Source organism: Lathyrus oleraceus, chromosome 6, assembly GCF_024323335.1.
Source record: "Lathyrus oleraceus cultivar Zhongwan6 chromosome 6, CAAS_Psat_ZW6_1.0, whole genome shotgun sequence".
NCBI classification, from domain to species: Eukaryota; Viridiplantae; Streptophyta; class Magnoliopsida; order Fabales; family Fabaceae; genus Lathyrus; species Lathyrus oleraceus.
In genome coordinates this window covers 170,868,399-170,890,078 of record NC_066584.1, presented here as the reverse complement: position 1 = coordinate 170,890,078, position 21,680 = coordinate 170,868,399, and positions in this window count along the sequence as shown.

The window sequence follows — 21,680 nt, the reverse complement described above, 5'->3', positions numbered from 1 at the left end:
TGGGAGCATCATTGTCCGACGAGTCATTCGTCCAAGGCAATGGTATCTTGAAATGGGTCGTTGACTCTGGGAACCTTTTAGGTTACCTTTGAAGACTAGAACCTACCCGTGAGAGGGATATGGGATCTTTATGCAGGAAACCATAGACTCTACAAACCTTTGTTCTCACGGACGTCGAACCTTTGATCATGCATCAAGCAGTATATACAGATTATCCAGACTTTCGGTGTTGTTAACCTATGGTATTGCATTGTTGTACACATGTTGGAGCTTAGAACTTGGGTTGCTACACCACTAAGGCTTTTAATCTATGAATGTTGCATAATTATTTGCATTTCATTCCCAACATATGCATTCATTCATTTTCAATTTATGCATGTTAACCAGAAAACTCATCCTATCCATTCCTCCGTCAGAAAGACAACGATTCGCCGACATCACTCATCCGAGGATCATGGAAGAAACTAAGAGCATTGACAGAACTGACATGGTTTTGGGGCTATTCTTGGATAGCATGACGACAAACTTCCCAAATTAGGTTGTGATTGATGAGCAAGCTGAAAACATTCTGAAGGGAGATAACAAACAAAAGGTGGCTGCAGGCTTTCTGCCACTTCTTCCTCAAGAGCATTGTTTACTACCACATTAAAGGCCTGCTCAAAGCAACCAGAAACTGAAGCAAAAACAAATCAGCAAAGGAAACAAAGATCAAGAAAGGAGACGTCCTCACTATGATTCTATTCCTGTGAGTTACACACATCTGCTACCTATATTGGTTAGTGCTGGGGCAATTATGCCTAAACAGATTGAGCCTGCTAAGTTTCTATACATCCATAAGCATGACGATCATGCCACATGTGGATATCATGCTGGATATGTGGGACACTCTACAGAAGTTTGTCATGTTCTCAAGATTAAAGTTAAAGAACTCATCAACCGAAATTTGTTGTGTTTTACACCCGTGACTACTAAGATGCTCATCGAGAAAGAGTTCGAATACAAAGGTCCTCCGATTCATGTGCAAGTTCCTCCACATGTGTTTCAACCTGTTATACAGTATCCGAATTAAGGATACCACCCTGGAATGTCATTGGCCTACCCTAGGGCATCATCTTCTACTGTTATGCACCTCAGGACACCTATATTGGGGCACCCTATACCCCATTTGGAGTTCATTATGGTCAAACTTCTTATTAGACAGTCAATCCCAGCTTGGGGCACTCTGCTCAAATGTTCCATCCAATGGTTATTCCTCCGACTTATGCTCCGTTGCAAGTAACTTAGATGTCTATTCCATGCTACTCATATCCACATGGTGTTACGTCTCAGTATCAGCAGCCTCCTCAGACTCAAATTCTGAAAGTCAACAAATTGTGCCACGTAACCATCAAGGACAAAAGCAGACCATACAGTTTGATAGAAAGTGTCCTCAACGTGATCAGATCCCTATGACATATGCTCAGTTGCTACCTCATCTTGTCCAGCAAGGGGAAATTATGCCAAAAGAAATACCATCAGCTGTCTATCCTTATGGGCCAAAGTACAATCCTAACGCTTCTTGTGTGTTTCACGTCGGCTATATAGGACATTCAACCGAAGATTGTGGGTTGCTCAAGTCAAGAGTACAAGAGCTTATCGACCCGAAGGTTTTGTCATTCTTTGAGGAAGGACCCAATGTTATAACCAATCCGTTTCCAGACCACTGTGGACAAGTTGTGAACGCAGTCAGTGGTGGAGATGGCTCAGACCCAGTTGCTTCTGCAGAGGAGTATCAAATCTAGAACTATCATATTGATTTAATCATGTCTGATTTGTAATATTTTCTTGTATGTCAATGCATCGTTCAATTGTGAACTTGTTTCTTTTTTAATAATGATCATAATGGAATAAACATGCATGTTTTACTTAAATCCATACGTGTTCACTCATACTTTATTTTATCAGTATCATACTGTTTATCAAATAAAATCAAAAGAGAATGATGCAAATTAAAATATGCAAGATCGTTGCCTGTATGCTTTTGAATAAGGCCGTGCTGATGATTTAAGGCATTGTTCAATCCCTAAACACCGGAGATATAAGGAAGTTAATCCCTAGTCAACCCCTTCGGGCCTTGTAGTAGGAGTTTCTTTCTTTAACACATAAAACCCTCATGTTTAACCAGGGGCAAGGTAGTATTCAGTTTAGTTTAGACTCACGTTCAAAATTCAGAAACATAACATCTCATCAAGTGATCAATCATACCATATCCCCCCTCAAGAGGATGGAATCACAAAATCCAGAATGGTTATTCCTTACCCATCAAAAGGAGTGAGGTAGTCACAACCTGCGCAACAGATCGAGAAAGCGGTGTCATAGGATTTGCTCAAGTACAAAAAGAAACAAATGAAAAGAAATCAAAATGAATGAAAAGCCCGCTAAGTCAAGAACTTGAAAACAAGATTGACTTAGGCAAAAATTAGGGCATCCCCGTGGGCGGCCGACCCAAAGGATCAACCCAACAAAAGAATCAGAGGATGAACGTCAAAATCCTCAACATAAGAGCAAATCTCTGTGATTGCAAATCAAAATAGAAAGTGAGTGGCTATCGCTCCAAACTCTTATAGGGTTCCTTAACCATCATTGCTGATATTCAAAATCCTTTTCTGAAAGATGAAAGCTTGTTTTAAGCTAACTGGACATAGGATTGAAGAACATCACGAAGAACAGGTGGGTTAGATTAGGTCTTGAGCCTTATATCCTCTCCTTCTGAAACCGTGAACCAGGCCATGTTACAACCCTCAAAATACCTAATTGAAGCATGGTTATTTCAAAAGCATACTATGGTAAGATCGCGTTAAACTAACTCCTAAAGATTTGCTTGTCATCTGTATTGAAACTGATATGACACTCTAACAGTGATTCGTTCACTAGATGTCATAATCTTAGTGAACACACTTGAGTTTTCAAAACTTGCATGAACATGACATTACGATTACCATTTTCAAAACGGGCATTTTACATGCGAACAATCATTTGACATCAAGGAAGATTACATATTGGGAGCATCGACCAAATTCCTAATATCCTAGATCTCTTCAAAAGACAATCAATCTGGGGCAACCACGTCGAGATTCTGCAAATCTCTCTAAATCAGTCAGATAGGGGCAAAGTTACTTTGATGCTCACATTGGGGTAGGCCGCCTCAAGAGCATGAGGAGTCAATCACCCCTAAGATGGTTAATCAAGAGAACACCGTTTCAAGACGCCGGGGCAAACCAGTTTGAAATACTCAGACGATGAGGCCACTCCATAACTGGTGACTAGGGCGGTTGGTGCAAATACCTAGTGTTTTGGGGCAGAGGCAGGATATATAGGTACAAGCTCTCTCCATGTCTCGGACATGATCCAAAAGTGTTACAACAGCTGTTCAGCTTGACGTAGGTGTCGGAGAATCATGTATGGATGACCATTATCCTATCCCAAAATTCCCACCGTCCTTTATATGAGCATCTGGCTTAACCATTGCATAAACCATTATCATGCATAAACCACGCTGTTTCACTCATGCATATCATCCATAAAGCATAACATGAAGCCTTGCAAGAAAGAAAAGACAAAAAAAGGAAAATCCAGTTTTGTTGACTAACCCAAAGCCCAGCCTTTGCTTGGCAAACCACAAAAATGCCTTTGTCCGTAACAGGCAAATTTTTGGATATGTTAGTATTTAATCCTCTTCTACCTCAAATACTCGAAAAGCTCCCGCAATTCTTGTATTCAGGTTCAATAAGATTACATAGGGGCAACTGTTGTACCCTAAAATTTGCCCTCCATTTTGCTTTTTATCTGACCTATGACTCGATATCTGTTTTTACTCGTTCATATTTCATTCATGCGCATCCTTCACTCATGATAGACATTTTATAGCAAGCATCATTCATCCAAGGTTTATGGTTGATGAAATCAGGGATTTGTCTTGAAGATTATGGTATTGTTTATAAGAAGGATTGCAACCCTAATTCTTGATCTTGAGGGGTCTTGTCGCTTAGCCCCTATGCATGAACTAAGCTTCTAAACCCTGATGGTGGGCCCGCGGCTCGATATGTGTTTGAAGAGCTTTGTGTTTTGTTTAAAACCCTAATCAGGGAAAATTAGTGTTCAAGAGCTTTGCTTGATTGACTTTTGGATCGGGAATTCATCAAAACCAAGGTTATTTGATCTGGAAGGTTTGTAACTATACAGTTTACTTTAAGGAGGGTGGAAAACCCTAGTTGTGGTTCATGATCTTAGTGCATCGCTTGTGGTGGTTACTTTTTGGTTTGAGGCCTTTGATTGATTACTTGGATTTGAATGTTGGCTATTAAAGCCTAGCACATGGCTTAGTTTGACTGATTCCCAAACATGCATACATTCACACTTCATTACACATTGGTCCCATTTGATCCTTTGATTCCATCGATCCTCATTATTTCATTGGCCTCAGTTGATTCATGGTTCCATTTTGAACGTGAAGTTTTGATCAGGGAAGTCTATTCCATTATCTTTTTGCATCAGTTGACTTTTGGTCAACTGTTTACTTTTTGGTCAACCAGTTAACCAAAGTAAACATACCATACTATCATCCCTCAATTACTATGACCTTTGTTCTCAATGTCCATCAATTGCCTAAGTTCATTTGAACCCATTTTAACAAGGTTATCTCCGTCTTTGTTCATGATCACATGGTCATTTTATCAAACTTTGTTCATGTTCATTTTAAATCATGTTAATACCATCACTGTTTCGATAACGTAAACCATTCAAGTCATGGTAATTAAACTCCTCTTTCAAATCCATTAAATTTCCAAATGTATTATATTCCATAGCCATTCATGGACCTTGATCATTTTGGAACTGTTCCTAAAAATCATGTTCATACACCACTTCTAATCAAATTCCATACATTTCTAAACATAAATCAAACCATGTCATTACAACTAGCAATTTCTAAATATATCCATTACATTGTCATTTCCATACAATATATTAACACTCTTTGAAACCATTAAAGCTAACTTCTAAATATATCCATTACATTGGCATCCTCCTTACCCCCTTTTCATTGGGTTTGTTTTGGGAGAGATCACCAAGCACTTTTTGATTATATCATACTTGTATTTTTATCATTTCACTAACCAAAATACCAAAAATATGTCTTTGCATTTGCCTAACTCTTTTGTAGGTAGGGCATGATCTCATTGATTCATCAAGATCACATCTAGGGTTTGAGACCCTCATGAACAAAGAGCACAACCAAGAATTGATTCAAGAATGGTTATGAACATCATATATGAGTCCCAATTTTCTCTACATATTATATTGATCAAGTTTTCTTCAAGAGTTTAAGGGTGATTTGCTTTGGAAACCCTAGTTTGACTGGGTATCTTGAGTAACTTCTCCAACAAGCTATCTCACCAATTGATCAAATTTCTCAAGGGATACTTCAAAATTCATCATCTTATGCATATATGATCTACCATGAGCCAAGAAAGTCAAGAAAATTGAAGGTTAGCCAGTTGGTTGATGGTGGTTGGCCAGATGAATTCATCTATTCAAAATTGGGTCTCCCTAGACCCTATCTCCTACAATTTTCACCATATGAAAATGATTCCAAGATAAAACTTACTCTAAATGACATTCTAAACAACTTCCATGTTGATACCTAGAGCTAGTTTTGCTTGGAAAATCATTTTCTATGTTGAAACATTATAGGTCATTTTGTCTAAACCCTAATTTGAAAGTCAACTTCCCAAAGCCATAACTTGCTCAATTTTTATGAGATGGAAGATTTACAAGTTACACAATCAAATTCAATGTGTCTACTTAAAGTTTGATGTTTGGAGTGGGAGATAATTCAACATTTTTGAGCATGTGATATGAGGCTACATTATAGGTCACTTTTGACCCATACCATTGATTAAGTGATTTTTCCAAACTTCAAAAATGAATAACTCTATCATTTCAAAGACACTGTTCTCATTTGAAGCTCCTATAAAAAGTTAAGCAAGATGGAATATTGAGACATATGGCTTGACACTTAGAAAAATTTTGATATGTCAAATTTTTCCAAACTTCCACCTAAAATTTCTACAAATTCCAAGCTCCAAATGAAAAAGTGTTTAACATCAAAGTTGTTCCTCATGATCTCACCTTTCCAAAGAGCCCAAATTCATTCATTTTGGATGAGAAATGTATAGGATGGGCATGGCTTAAACAGGCTGATATCATTTGGCATGGATCAAACTTCAAGCATAAATGTTCAGTTGCCTTGCCATCCAAGCTTACTTCAAACTATCTGATATGCAATTATGGACTTCAAGTTATCATTTCATGGGCCTATGCGCGCCCATGCACCATTACATCACCATTTTCCAAAATTGGAAAGTGAAAGTGAGTGTGCAATTATCAACCAATTCAGCTATAAATAGAGCTTCAATTGCTTAGAATTCACAACACATTGGCGCCAACTTTGATCCCCCATTGAAAACCCTCACTTCTCAAAGGATAAACCTGATAAATTCGTTTGAATTTGAGCTAGAATCTCCACTATTTTGGAATTCAATTCTCCAGGAATCCATTGCTTCTAAACCATTCAATCCTTCTCCTGCAAGCAAGTGGAGTGAGTCCAAGCACAAGCAAGATTAAGATCTATCGAGTTCAGACCTCTATTGAAGGTAATTTTCAGAAATTTTAAACTCTTCGATTCTCTTAAATTCTTGCTTAATTCCATTGATTCTTTGGTTGTCTAAAGTCCTACCAATGTAGGCAAGAAGATTAAGTTGCTTTGAGGTCAAATCGAAGCAACTCAGTTCATGTACCTCAAATTTCAAATCCACATATCTCTTAATATATTTGGAATTGGAATGAATGGAGGTCAGATTCGAGCTCAGTGCCATTTTTTATTCAAGATCATGTCCTTGTTTTTCTTTTTGGTGATGGTTCATGTTGACCAGTCCGGTGAGGTCCACCGGAGAAGATGACCGGAGCTCTAGCTCCGGCGATGAGTTCTCTTACATCTGAACCACATGATCCTTCTCCCACGTTTTAATCTTGAGCGTTTGTTTTTATTACCATTTGTACAACGCAGTTGACTAACATCCATGTGGAACGCGCGCTAGGGACCATTAGATCTGCCACCTCAATTAATGAGGGAGATCTGATGGTCCACGTATTTTTAATTTCCTGAATTTTCATTTTAATTTCACTTTCTTCAATAATTCATATTAAATTCAATATTGATCCAAAAAAAATGGGACTTTCACCAAAAAAAATCAAATATCTTACTCTTTCATATTCTGAATTAAAATTGTTTTTTGGATCATTATTAGTATTTTTCATGAATTAATTGATTTTGCATTTGTTTTTAATTGTTTAAAAATATTTTTAAGTGTTCAAAAATTATGAAATTTTTTCTCCAAGGTCCTTTGACCTTGTTTGACCTATGATAAATCTCATGACCATTTCTTTGGTGTTTTGATGAGATTTTAGGAATTGGACAAAACATATTTGATTTAAATGCACTATTTTATTATTTTTAATTGAATAAATGCCAATTAAATTTTGTTAACCATTTGTATTGACTTATTTGAGTATGCTTGTTTGTTGTTGGACCTTGGTCAAGGTTGATTTGACTTTGTCAAATTAATATCATTGGATTTAGAGGATTGATGGAATGTACATTCCATTTCCCAAAATGAATGAATGATATTAATTTGGTAAAAGTCCTCCTTTGACCAATTTGTGATCTCATTCATCCCCTTCCCACTTCATCTTATTCCTCTTCTTAATTCATTCATTCCCATTTGGCCAATGACATCTCAAAGTCCTAATGCTAGTTGATTGAAAGATTGACATGAGTATGGATGAGATTAGGCCACACCTTATGTTTCATGAGCATAGTCCATAATACTATGTCTCCAACATGCATTAACACCAAAAGTCTATTGCCCGACATCAAATAGTTGTGACTTCTACATAAATTCAATTACGATTGTTTAACATAGCGCTACATTTGTGACATAAAAGGCATAAGCATTCTAGTTAGTGAGATTGTAAATCTCCCCTCTTTCATGGTATTGTGTGGAAACTTGGCTTTCTTTCCTTCCTTTGGAAGATGTTTTGGTTCAAGGATCCATGCTTGTGATAAGTGGGTTGAGTGTTCTCCAAAGAATGTCTTGAAATGAAAAGCAAAACAATACTAACTATTAACCTACTAATTACTAACTTTTAATTTTAAGCTTTACTTTAACGTAATTTACTTTTAGCACTCTATTTCATTTTGCCACTGTATATATCATTCTAATTGTTTATGTTAATGCAATTTTCACTTTGTCCACTTGGACCATATTGTGTGATATATTCTGTTTGTATTTACTTTGTTTGTTTGTGTGGTCTTTGACCATCAATGTACATAATAACAACAAAAACCCTAAAAAAAATTGAGTGGACTGTTGGCTTGATCTTGGACAAATGGACTTAGAATCTAGGCAACCTCCTTTGCTAATGGACCTAGCCAATGCCAACTTGTTGAAGAACCAAGTGCTTGCAATTTGAAATTCATCTGATACATCTTTGAAGATCTCTCTAAGATTCATCTGCAACATGATCATTGTGAAACTGTTATTTTGAACCCGTGACTTGTGGAATTCATCTGTTGCATGGGCTATTTTGAAGAAGATCATGGAGTGGATAAGCTTGGATGAAGCCATCTTTATTTGATGCCTTGCTCTTCAAGATAATATAATTTATGAATTTGTGTGTTGTTTGATTCTAAAAGTCCAAGGGAATTCTGGGTTTCTATTGACATACTTGTCTATTGGATTGTTACCCATTTGGTCAGATCTTTTCAACTCTAAACTTTTAATTTTTGTGCATAGGGTAGTCTCTTCATCTTCTCCCTATTTCTTTAATTTCAAAATCTCTCCCTCCATTTTCAAAATATTCTTTCTGTGAACTACTTTTGTTCTAAACTTTGACCACTTTTGCAAAAAGATAGAAACTTTGGCCTTATGCCATTGCATTTTCAAACTTATTTTCTTAAATCAAACTTGTAAATAAACTTAACTATACTTGACTTAAATTTTCAAAAAGCCAAAAAGAACTAAATCATTCAAACCATTCTTAGGCCTTTGTGCCTTTCAAACTTAAATTTTGTTAAAAATCAATGCACCCATTTTTGAAATTTGTATCATGAACTACGAGGTTTTGATCCCTCATTTTTATGTTGGTACGTAGGCACAAGACCGAAGGTCTTGTCAAACACAAAAATATAATTAATGAATTCTTTTCTCATCCATCCATTTTATTTGTTTATAAACATCACTTTGTACAAAATACATATGCACACAAAAGGGCTCCCTAGGAGTACCTATGACACTTTGGGTGCTAATACCTTCCCTCTGTGTAACCAACCCCCTTACCTGTTATCTCTGACTTTTATTTGTTTTTATTTGGAAAACTTCTTACTATTTGGGTTTTTTTTGTACTTTTTCCCTTTTCCCTTGGAAACAATAAAAGCGCGGTGGCGACTCTTGTTAATTGATCTCTAGCTTGTCAATAGCTTGATGATCATGAATTTCCCACTATAGAAATTAAGTGGAGACTCTGCTGGGGAGTAGTCTCCAGTGGGTTTAGCCTACTTTTTGTGTGAATATATTTATATATATGTGATGTTTGTATATATGTATATGTGATATAATCTGCTTGTTATGCTTGGTGATCTCTGAGTAGTGAGATAAGTTCTAACCCAAACTTGAGTGCAATTAAGATAGGAGGAAGGTATAGTCATGTTTGACTTGTGTGGAGTAGTCCTTAACAAGTTGGCTTGAGATCCATCTGCTCAGTGGAGACTCCTTTGGATTTGGAAATGTCACACAAGTATTTGTGGTTAGGCATTACTATTTCTAATTGGGTCTGAGAAGTTGAGGACCTTAGAACATATAACCCATCTTGGCCTATTTAGGATGTAGTGCGGAAACTGTTCAGGTGTAGACTTGATAATAGTTGTTATGCAATACTACACTCAAACGAGTTTCTCTTGAGAATATTATGGGTCGATGAGTCAGTCATCTTAACCTGTAATATCCGATAGATGGAATTAAGACTCTGGGAACCTTTTAGAACATGATCTACAGTTTTTATCCTCTGTTCACTCCTTTGGGATGGTTCCTACCCAGATTCCATGCTCATGACTTGCAACAAAGCCTTGATTCTTGGTTGATCCAATCAAGTCTTGCCAATATCAATGGAACTTGGGTGTTGATAGGGTGTAAACCATAATCCACCAAAATGGATGATTGATCTTGACAATGACTTGATTCATCCCTTGACCTTTGTTTGCCTTGTGTGTGATCCCTTATTTGTGATTGTTGCATTCATGCGCATCATAACATTCATCACACGAAAATTTCAAGGAACTAAGGTATCATTTGCAAATATTTTCAGACCATGGATTATGGACAAAGGAATACTAAGAAGTACAGTTTCAGATGTCCGGACTTGAAAGAGTTAAGGAAGCTAGCATCTTTTGTATTAGATCCCTTGGACTTCAAACAACGTCATGGAAAGCTTATGTCTATCTTGTCTGCTAATGTGGTTGAAGGACTCTTGAGTGTATTGGTGCAGTTCTATGATCCTCTCTACCGTTGTTTCACTTTCCCAGATTTTCAGCTTGTGCCTACCTTGGAGGAGTATTCTCATCTTTTGGGGATACCTGTTTCTAGTAGAGTGCCTTTTAGTGGATTGGAGGAGATTCCCCGATCTAGTATTATTGCTGAAGCTCTTCACTTTAAGAAGTCTGAGATAGAGGCTCATTGGGTGAAGAAAGGAGGGTTATTTGGGTTGCCATCTGTTTTCCTCATCAAGGAAGCTACCACTTTTTCTCAAGCTGGTAGTATGGATGCTTTTGAAGCTATCTTTGTGTTGCTCATCTATGGATTAGCTTTGTTCCCTAACATTGACAATTTTGTTGATGTTAACACCATTAGACTTTTCTTGATTGGGAATCCTGTGCCTACTTTGTTGGGTAATATATATTTCTATTTGCATCCAAGGAATTCTAAAGGTGGTGGAACTATTGTCTGTTGCATTCCTCTTCTGTACAAGTGGTTTATTTCGCACTTGCCTCGGACGCCTGCTTTTGTGGAGAACAAACAATGTCTATGGTGGTCTCAGAGACTTATGTCTCTCACTAATGATGATATAGTTTGGTATGATCCGTCTTTAAGCAGTTTGGAGATTATTGATAGTTGTGGTGAATTCTCTAATGTGCCTCTCATTGGTACACAAAGAGGAATTAACTACAACCCTGCTTTGGTTTGTCATCAACTTGGGTTCCCCATGAGAGACAAACCTAATAATATGTTGTTAGAAGGTCTTTTCTATCAAGAGGGTAAAGATCCCCAACATTTGAAGCAGAAGATTGTGCATGCTTGGCATAATGTGCATAGGAAAGGAAGATCTGAGCTTGGTCCGCGCAATTGTGTAGCTTTGGAAGCTTACACTCTTTGGGTGAAGAAGAGAGCTATGGAGTTGAAGATGCCTTATCCTTACGAAAGACCTATGTCTATGGTTGTGGTTGAGCCATTAACTCTACCTAACCAAGATGTAGAGGAGTTGGAAGATGCGCTCATCAAGATGAATCAAGAGAAGGATATGTGGGAAGAGCGTTTCCATGCTTTGAGCAAGAAGCATGAAGAGTTGCAGTCGGAGTCTAAGGACAAAGATGCACTGATTGAACTACTTGAAGACCGAGTGACGAAGAGACAGAGATAGCCAGAGGTTTCATCTTCTAGCATGCCTCAGCCTTCCGTTGCTTGGAAGAAGATTATTGACCAGCTTATCCTCGAGAAGACTCAGATGAAGGCTTCTTTTGAGACCGAGATCCGTCGCATTCGAAGGAAGTACGTGCCTTCAGCCAGATCTTCTGACGTTGTTGTTAGGGATCCTTAGGATGACTAGTCTCCTTTTCTCTTGTACTTTTTATTTGGTTTCTGAAATTGTACTCAGTGTAATTCTTCCAATTTATATAAATAAAAAGAGATTTTTGGTCATATCAAAATTTTGAAATTACCATTTAAATATTATATATTTGCAAATGATATAGTAAGTTCCTTGGAAATAAAAAAATAATCAAGCATTGCATTTCATGCATCATTTGCATAAGCAGGTTTTTGCCAGGTGTCTGATTGGTGTTCTTCTGTGCTTTAGCCAAGCTGACTCACCGGTACAACACTAGAGCCAATCATCTGAGAATTATGGAGCATCTAAAGCAAGAGAACAGAAACTTGAAGGACGAGATCGCCCGACTGACTGCCATGATGGAGTCAGTTCTTGCTGCTCAGAGTCAAGCTTCTCCAACACATGCAACTCCTCCCGCGAGGACTATTATCTCATAAGTGGTTACCTCTACCGTGTCTACTCCTGCCACCCACTTCGCACCGAACTTTCCTGCTAGATTCCCATGGGGAATGCCACCCAACTTTGTGCCAGAAGGTTTTGCGCCTACTTTTGCTTCCATACCGGCATCTAGCCTGGTCATGTCCGTGCCACCTCCCGTTGTGCACACTTTGCCTCACGTAGAGGATACCATCTATCATTCCGAGCCATCTGAGGGTCCGGATGTGTATGAGAAGATGGACGGGATGAAATACCAATTTCTTAAGCTGCGCAAGAAATTGAAAACGCTGAGAGGTAAAGATCTGTTTGGGAAGAGTGCCGCTGAATTGTGCTTGGTACCCAATGTCAAAATCCCGGTGAAATTCAAAGTGCCGGACTTTGAAAAATATAAGGGGAACTCTTGTCTGCTCAGTCATCTTGTGATGTATGCCCGCAAGATGTCAACTCAGACAGATAATGACCAATTGCTTATTCACTACTTCCAGGATAACTTGACTGGTGCTGCACTCCGTTCGTATATGGGGTTGGGTAGTGCAAGCATCCACATTTTCAACGATTTGGGAGAGGCTTTTGTGCAGCAATACAAGTACAATGTGGATATGGCGCCGGACAGGGACCAATTGAGATCTATGTCTGAGAAAGACAAGGAGACATTCAAGGAGTATGCACAGCGATGGAGGGAGTTGGCTGCCCAGATCACTCCTCCTTTGGAGGAGAAAGAGATGACAAAAATCTTCTTGAAAACCCTGAGTTCATTTTACTATGAACGCATGATCGCCAGTGCCCCCAGTGATTTTATCGAAATGGTAAATATGGGGATGAAACTTGAAGAAGGGGTCCGTGAAGGACTTTTGTCAAAAGATGAGGCGTCGACGAGTAAGAGGTATGGGAGTAGTTTCAACAAGAAGAAGGACAGTGAGACAAATGCAATTTCCAGTGGGAGGCAGAGGAGGCCTCAGATCAGAAGAAATCTACCACCCCGTCAACATCATCATCATCAAGTGTCATCATTAATTCCGGTATTTTCTAATCAACAAACAACACCAATTCAACAACAACAACAACATCAACGTCAACAACAATTGAAGGTGAGAAAAACAAGAAAGGGGGGTTTGAATTGTTTTGGAAAATAAGCGCTTTTTCAATATAAAGACCACACAAGGAATTTATACTGGTTCGCTTATAACACAAAGCTACTCCAGTCCACCCGGCCAAGGTGATTTCGCCTTCAACAAGGACTTAATCCACTAATCTTGAAAGATTGTTTACAACCAACGTCTAAGAGAAGGATCTCTTAGTCCTCTCAAGTATACAGACTGCGCAGAGTCACTTGAGGAAATAAAACAATAGATAAAAGACTATGTAATCTAGAGTGCTTATAAGATAAGCAAATATTACAACAGTAAGAACAAAAGTGTTTCACGTTCTAAGCAAAAAGCTTTGTGAAATATTGAGAGAGAGAGAATGTTTCAGTGTATGCTTGCGCGCCTCTCAATGTTGATTGCTGTCCTTTATATAGGAGTGAAAGGACCGTTGAAATTGATGGCAGATACTTTGTCTTGAATAGGAATTAATGCCATAACTTCTGTTGTTTCTTGCCAAAACAACTTTGTCTCCCCGAATAACTTCTTTCCAAATATAGTTCCTTTCCATTTGAATTTGAAGTTAACGTTACTCTTTCTGTATTAGGAAATCCATTATCAAAGTCTGCGTGACTCTGGGAATCTTGGAATCTTGCTGTGTTGATTCGGAGCTTCTGATGATGTCTTCAGATGACGCTGAGAGCTTCTGGAATGATATACCGTTGTTCAGAGTCAGAACTTCTAGAGTGCACTTCTTCTTCAGATGCTTCTGATATTCTGATAATTTGTATCTGATATGATTTTGTATCTGATGACATCATCAGATCTCTTCCTTCTTTCCTTAGAACCCTGCACACTTAGAAACTTTTCGTTAGGGTGCCATTTTTGGTTTCATCCTTTGTTATCATCAAAATCATGGAATCTGTTGTAGAACAATTTTTGTTCTTACAATCTCCCCCTTTTTGATGATGACAAAACAAACTTAAATAGCAGATGAAACAGGAAATATCAGATCAGGAGCTCCCCCTGAGATGAGCTAGGGAGTTCAGAAGTTCTTACCAGAGCTTCCAAGCAATGAAGTTTCGATACTATCTGCAATTTCTTAAGTCCAATGTTAGATGAGTTTATTTTTAAGAAAAGCATGTTGCAGAGTGCTTAGGGTATTAGGCAATTTTCATCAGAGCTATATTGATTTCTCCCCCTTTTTGTCAGAATCAAAAAGACTTAAAATAATCAAAAAGATATTATATTCAGATAATAGAGCAACAGAGACAATGGCAAGAAAGCAAACAAGCAAACATCAGAACAAGGAAAACAAGGCAACAAAAAAAATCCTAAGTGCCTAAGGGTTGGGAGGAGGAGGCATCCTCTGAAGCAGTTGAGCCAACATGTTCTGAATGTTATCGTTGACGGTATCCTATTTGTCCATTCTGGCTCTGAGTTCCTTCTGGTCTTTCTGAAGTTCTTCAAGTGTCTTGAGAACCATGGGAATGACAGAAGAGGACTCCCCCTGAGTCAGAGCTCTTTGTTCTTCAGCAGCTGCCTTTGCTTCAGCTTCAGCAGCAGCAGCAGCAGCATCAGCTAGAGCTTTGGCCTCAGCTTCCTTGACCCTTTGGATTTCTGCTAGTCTTGCTCTCTCTTCTTCTTGTCTTCTGGCTTCTTCTTCAGCTTTTCTGGCAAGTCTCTCCTGTAGTCTTGCCTTAGCATCTTTGATGAAGTCGTTTCTGACTTGCTCAGAGATGTGCTTCAGTTTGAAAGCTTCAGAAGTCATCCAGCCAATGACTCTGTTCCAGTGTGTCCTTACAGAGTCAGGATCATCACTGATGCCAGAGTTAATGGTCAGAGACTTGACCTTCTGTACTGAAGCCTCTGCGAACAACATTATGGCTTCCTCAAGGGTAGGCATGGAATGTTCAGGTTCAGGTTCAGATGTTTGGGGTGGAGAGTTTGGAGGGCTTAAGTTTAGTGTTTGAGGCTCAGGTTCAGGTTCAGGTTCAGCGGAAGTGTTTGGAGGGATAGTTTCAGAGGTATGAAGGTCAGAGGGCTGGAGTTCAGATGGAATGAGGGTTGGTTGTTCTGTGGATGGTGAAGTTACTTCAGGTGGAGGTTGTGTTGGTTGTTGAGTGTTTTGGTTTAGAGAATAAAGGTGGGCTAGAGTGGGAGAAGCGAGATCAGAAGGTTCTGGGTCAGAGGAGAGGATAAGGTAAGGGGGTGATTCTGGGTTTGAAGATGAAGAGGTGGTTTGATTGAGTTCTTCAGCTTCGGATAGAGGTAGTGATGTATGGGCAAGATTAAATTTAGGTCGAGGTTGTGAGGTTCTGGTTGTAGAAGGTGGGGTTTCAGAGGTGGTGTAGATAGGTGCTGGGAGAGGATTAGAGGAAGCCACAGGAGGTTCAGAGGGAATAGAGGGAGCAGACTTACCAGTAGATACTTGCAGAGGCGCTGGAGATCTTGTTTCAGAAGTTTCTCCTAGCCTTGCTTTCTTTGCCTTTGAAGACTTCTTTTCAGAGGGACCTCTTTTGAACTTGACGAAGTCAGATTCTGAATCCAGCATATCATCTAGTCTGAAGTCAGAGATGTCAACTCCTTCATCCTTCAGACGCTGCATATAGTGAAGGATTGCTTCTCTGGGTTCATTCTTGTAGAACCTTGCAAGACCATGTGGCAGCTTCCTCTGATCTTTCAAGGCGTCCCAAGAGATGTCCAACGTGGGTTTGACTTGAATCTTCTTCAGAATTCCCATAGGTTTGGCGTTCAGAGGCCTTCCAGTATCTATCGCCAGATCTTCCATAAGTTTGTTCTTCTCCAGATGATCTACAAGCCCATTTTCGATCAGAACATCAGACAGAAGTCTTCCCAGAGGGATGTAGGTTCTAGGTTTCATGTTGTTTCTGGTCTCCCGTACAGAATCTCTGAGATACTTGAAGAGTAGTGCTGGGAGGCAGAGCTTCAAACCTTTGTGAATGCAATACAGAATGCACTTCTGATCTATATTGATGTAGTCAGAGGAGTTTGATGCTGGGCGGTGATGAATGGTTCCCAGAATGATCTTGAGCCATACTCTGAGGTTTTGATGAAGTTCTTTGTTCTTTGATGGATTGCCTTCAGTGTTAGGTTTGAAGATGGTGGGATTGATTACTTGAGCAATGTACCTTGATCTAGGGTTAATGTCGTAGATCCTTCTTCCTCCAGTTTTCTCCATGTTCAGTAAAGAAGCAATTGACTTTTCAGTAATCACTATCTTGACCCCCAACACGTAGGAGACGATGAAATGGTCATCAACGTCAGCAAATCTCCAGAATTCTTTGATGAGGTATGGGTAAACAGGGCCATAGAGCCGTTGAAAGTAGTTTTCCCAACCTTGTTGACGAAGTTCTTCAGTAAGATCTACTCCATTCCTTTTCATGTTGTTGAAGTCTACCAGTGATTCACATAAAACTTCCAGTCTCTCAAAGGGAGTTGCCAGGTTGATATGAGGCTCACGATCAAGAACATGGGGTTCCTTGTACACTGGAGTAATGGATACGCCTGTAACTGTTGGAGTGGGAATGCTTGTGCTTTGGGCCGTGGTGCTTGATTCCATTTGTTGAGAAAAGTTAAAAACTTGTTGTTGTTGAGCATCCATTGTTGATGAAGATGAGTTGAAGATGAACTGCTTGCAGAAATGCTTCAGAGAAGGTTTGAGAGTGAGTGAGAGTGAAAAGTGTGTGAAGTGTGAGAGGAGTGTTTAATTGCCCTAAACAAAAACACATGCAAAACGACACACAAAACAGCGTTAGCACAAAAACCAAGTTAGCACGCTTGGGGGAAAAATGATTATGGCTCATTAATGAATGTCTAATCCCAACAGTATGCACACTGCTCGAGGAGATCTCAAACGTCTGGCCTTTGAATTTCTTCTGGACAGCTGTCTAGAAGTTCCAAGGTTAGACGCTAAGTGCTCCACGTGGTTTGATGTATCTGATCTTCAGGAATACCAAAGGATTGGTTCCTGGAGATTTCTAACTCAGATATCTTCTTAACTTGGTAGAAGTATCAGAGTCAGAGACAGAAGCTCATTTGTTTATGTCAGAGTCTCATTTTACATCTTCAGAGGCACAGTTTATTCAGGGCAATTTTGAATGTTCAGATTTTCTAAGATAAAAAGAAATCTATCTTCAGCCAAAGGCTTAGTAAATATATCTGCCCATTGATGATCTGTATCAATGAACTTCAATGTTACTATCCCTTTCTGAACATAGTCTCTGATAAAATGATATTTTATTTCAATGTGCTTAGCTCTGGAGTGTAGAATGGGATTCTTACTTAGACAAATGGCAGCAGTGTTATCACAGAAGATAGGAATGTTACTCTCGAAGATTTGCAGATCTTCTAACTGATTCTTCATCCAGAGCATCTGAGTTGTGCATAGTGATGCTGAGATGTATTCTGCTTCTGCAGTAGATAGAGCGATAGTTGACTGTCTCTTGCTGGCCTAGGATATCAGATTGTTTCCCAGGAGCTGGCAATTTCCAGATGTGCTTTTTCGTTCTAGTCTATCTCCTGCATAATCTGCATCACAGTAACCCGAAAGTCTATACTCTGATGTTTTCTCATACATCAGGCCCAGGTTAGGAGTTCCTTTCAGATATTTGAGAATTCTCTTAACTGCTGTTAAGTGAGTTTCTCTAGGATCTGATTGGAATCTGGCACAGAGACAGACACTAAAGAGAATATCAGGGCGAGTAGCAGTTAGATAGAGAAGAGAGCCTATCATACCTCGATAGAGCTTCTGACAAACCTTTTTGCTTACTTCTTCCTTTTCAGGAATGCATGTTGGATGCATGGGAGTTTTTGCAGAGTTGCAGTCAACCATGTCAAATTTCTTCAGAACATCTTTAATGTATTTGCTTTGATGAACGTACGTGACTTCTGAAGTTTGATTAATTTGAATTCTCAAAAAGAACTTTAGTTCTTGCATTAAGCTCATTTCAAATTCTGCCTGCATTAACTCAGAGAATTCTTGACAAACAGAGGCGTTAGCTGAACCAAAAATAATATCATCTATGTATATCTGGCATATCATGAGATCATTGTTAAGGTTCTTACAGAAGAGTGTGGAGTCAACTTTTCCTCTGATAAAATTGTGTTCCAGAAGAAAATTACTTAAACGTTCATACCAAGCTCTGGGAGCTTGTTTAAGTCCATATAAAGATTTTTTAAGTTTAAAAACATGTTCTGGAAAATTTGAATTTTCAAAACCTGGAGGTTGGTTGACATACACTTCTTCTGATATATAACCATTAAGGAATGCACTCTTGACATCCATTTGATATAATTTGATAGAGTGGTTTATAGCAAAAGATACAAGAAGACGAATAGATTCTAACCTTGCGACTGGAGCAAAGGTTTCATTGTAGTCAATACCTTCTTGTTGACTGTAACCTTGAGCTACCAGTCGAGCTTTGTTTCTGACGACTTCTCCTTTCTCATTCAGCTTGTTTCTGAATACCCATCTGGTTCCAATAATGTGAGTGCCTCTGGGCTTAGGAACAAGATCCCAGACATCATTCTTTGTGAATTGATCTAATTCTTCTTGCATGGCTGAAACCCAGTCGTTATCTTGAAGTGCTTCATCACAGGATGTAGGCTCGATCAGAGACACTAGTCCCAGAGGAGTATCTTCAGAGGTCCTGAAGGTAGATCTGGTTCTGATAGGTTCGTCCTTGTTGCCCAGAATCAAATCTTCAGATACGTTGATACGACTTTTAACTTTCTTTGGGATTACTGGGGAAATAATTTCCTCAGAGTTCTGAGTGGCAGTTGCTTCTGGAGCTTTATCAGATCCTGCAAGAGTGATTTCTAAATCTGCAAAGTTTTCAACTAGCTTTGACTTTTCAGGGTCAAGCTTATCGTCAAATCTGACATGAATTGATTCTTCCACAATTTTGGTTTCTGTGTTGAATACTCTGTAGCCTTTAGAGCGTTCTGAGTATCCTAACATAATACCTTTCTGTGCTTTGGAATCAAACTTGTTCAGATGTTCTTTAGTGTTTAAAATAAAGCAAGAACATCCAAATGGATGAAAATATGAAATGTTTGGTTTCCTTCCTTTGCACAGTTCATAGGGAGTCTTATCCAGAATAGGTCTTATGGAGATTCTATTCTGAATGTAACACGCTGTATTTACAGCTTCGGCCCAAAAGTGCTTTGCCACATTAGTTTCATTGATCATAGTTCTGGCCATCTCTTGGAGTGTCCTATTCTTCCTCTCTACAACTCCATTTTGTTGTGGAGTTCTAGGGCAGGAGAAATCATGGGATATTCCATTAGAGTCAAATAATTCCTCAAAGGATTTATTTTCAAATTCCCCACCATGATCACTTCTGACTCTGATAATCTTAGAGTCAAATTCTTTTTGCACTTTGGAGCAGAAACTAGTGAATACAGAGTGAGACTCACTCTTATGCTTTAGGAATTTCACCCATGTCCAGCGACTGTAATCATCAACAATGACTAGTCCATACTTCTTTCCATTGACTGATTTTGTTTTCACAGGACCAAATAGGTCAATGTGGAGAAGTTCCAGAGGCTTAGAGGTAGTAACAATAGTTTTCTTTTTAAAAGATGTTTTTGAAAATTTTCCTTTCTGACATGCTTCACAAAGAGCATCTGAAGAAAACTTCAGTTTAGGTAGGCCTCTGACTAACTCGAGTTTATTTAGCTGAGATAGTCTTCTCATGCTAATGTGGCCCAAGCGTCTATGCCATACCCATTGCTCTTCGTGAACAGACATCAGACATTTAACATTTTGGTCTTTTAAATCAGAAAGATTAATTTTATAAATATTGTTTTTCCTCTTGCCTGTGAATAGGACTGAACCATTATTTTGATTTATGGCTTTACATGTTTTTTGATTAAAGATCACGTCATAACCGTTATCACTTAATTGACTTATGGATAACAAATTATGCATTAATCCTTCTACGTAAAGAACATCAGATATAGAGGGAAGAGTACCATTACCAATAGTTCCGGAGCCTCTGATCTTTCCTTTCTGATCTCCTCCGAAGCCTACGAATCCAGCGTCTTTAAGTTCCAGGCTTTGGAACATAGACTTTCTTCCCGTCATGTGTCGCGAGCATCCAGAGTCCAGGTACCATGACTGGTGTCTGAACTTTGCTGCATAGGATATCTGCAACATAAACAATCTTATCTTTTGGTACCCAGAGTCTCTTGGGTCCTTTCTGATTAGTTTTCCCAGAGTTTCTTATAACTTTGGGTTTTCTAGCATTTTCAAATTTTTGTTCTTGTGTGTGCGTATAGTGATATGAAAATGGAGATTTAAGTTGATCACCAGTAGAAGTTTTATCTTCCTTAGGATCATACCCAATTCCCTTTTTATTGTTCTGACTGACTCCATAAATCATGGATGCCATAGCACTCCTTCCTATCCCATTTTTCAGAAATTCTTGAAAGGCTTCTTCGTATTTATAAATTATTGTATTTGAAGTTTGTGGTGCTTGAGACAACGCTTCTTCCAATTCTAAACATTTTCTTTTTGCTCCATCTCTTTCTAATGTTAAAGATCTGATTTTATCTTCTCGTGCTAGAATTGTCATCTCAAGTTTGCCACATTCTTCAAATTTTGCTTCAAGATAGCCTTTTATATTTTCAAACTTTTGTTTTAATTTCTGATATGAGCTAAGAGTTTCTGACAAGCATGATTCTAGATCAGATCGAGAGAGTTCAGAAAATACCTCTTCAGATTCTTCATCTGAGCTGCTTCTGGATGTGGTAGCCATAAATGCCACATTGGCCTGTTCATCAGAGTCAGATTCTGATGAACCAGATTCACTATCATCTCAGGTAGCCATTAGTCCTTTCTTTGTCCTGAAGGTATTTTTCTTGAAACTTTCTTTTCTGGGATTGTCTTTCTTTAGCTTGGGGCATTCATTCCTGTAGTGACCTGTTTCTTTACATTCATAACAAGTAATATCTTTGTTAGTTTTACCTTTTGAGGTTGATTCTGATCGATCCCCTCTGGGTCTTGGTCTTCTGAAGTTGTTGTTCCTCTTTTTCCAGAGTTGTTTAACTCTTCTGGTCAGGAGGGACAATTCTTCTTCATCATCAGAATCTTCTGGTTCAGAGTCATCAGCATCTTCAGTTTCTGCCTGGAAAGCTTTGGTTCTGTCAGATTTGCGT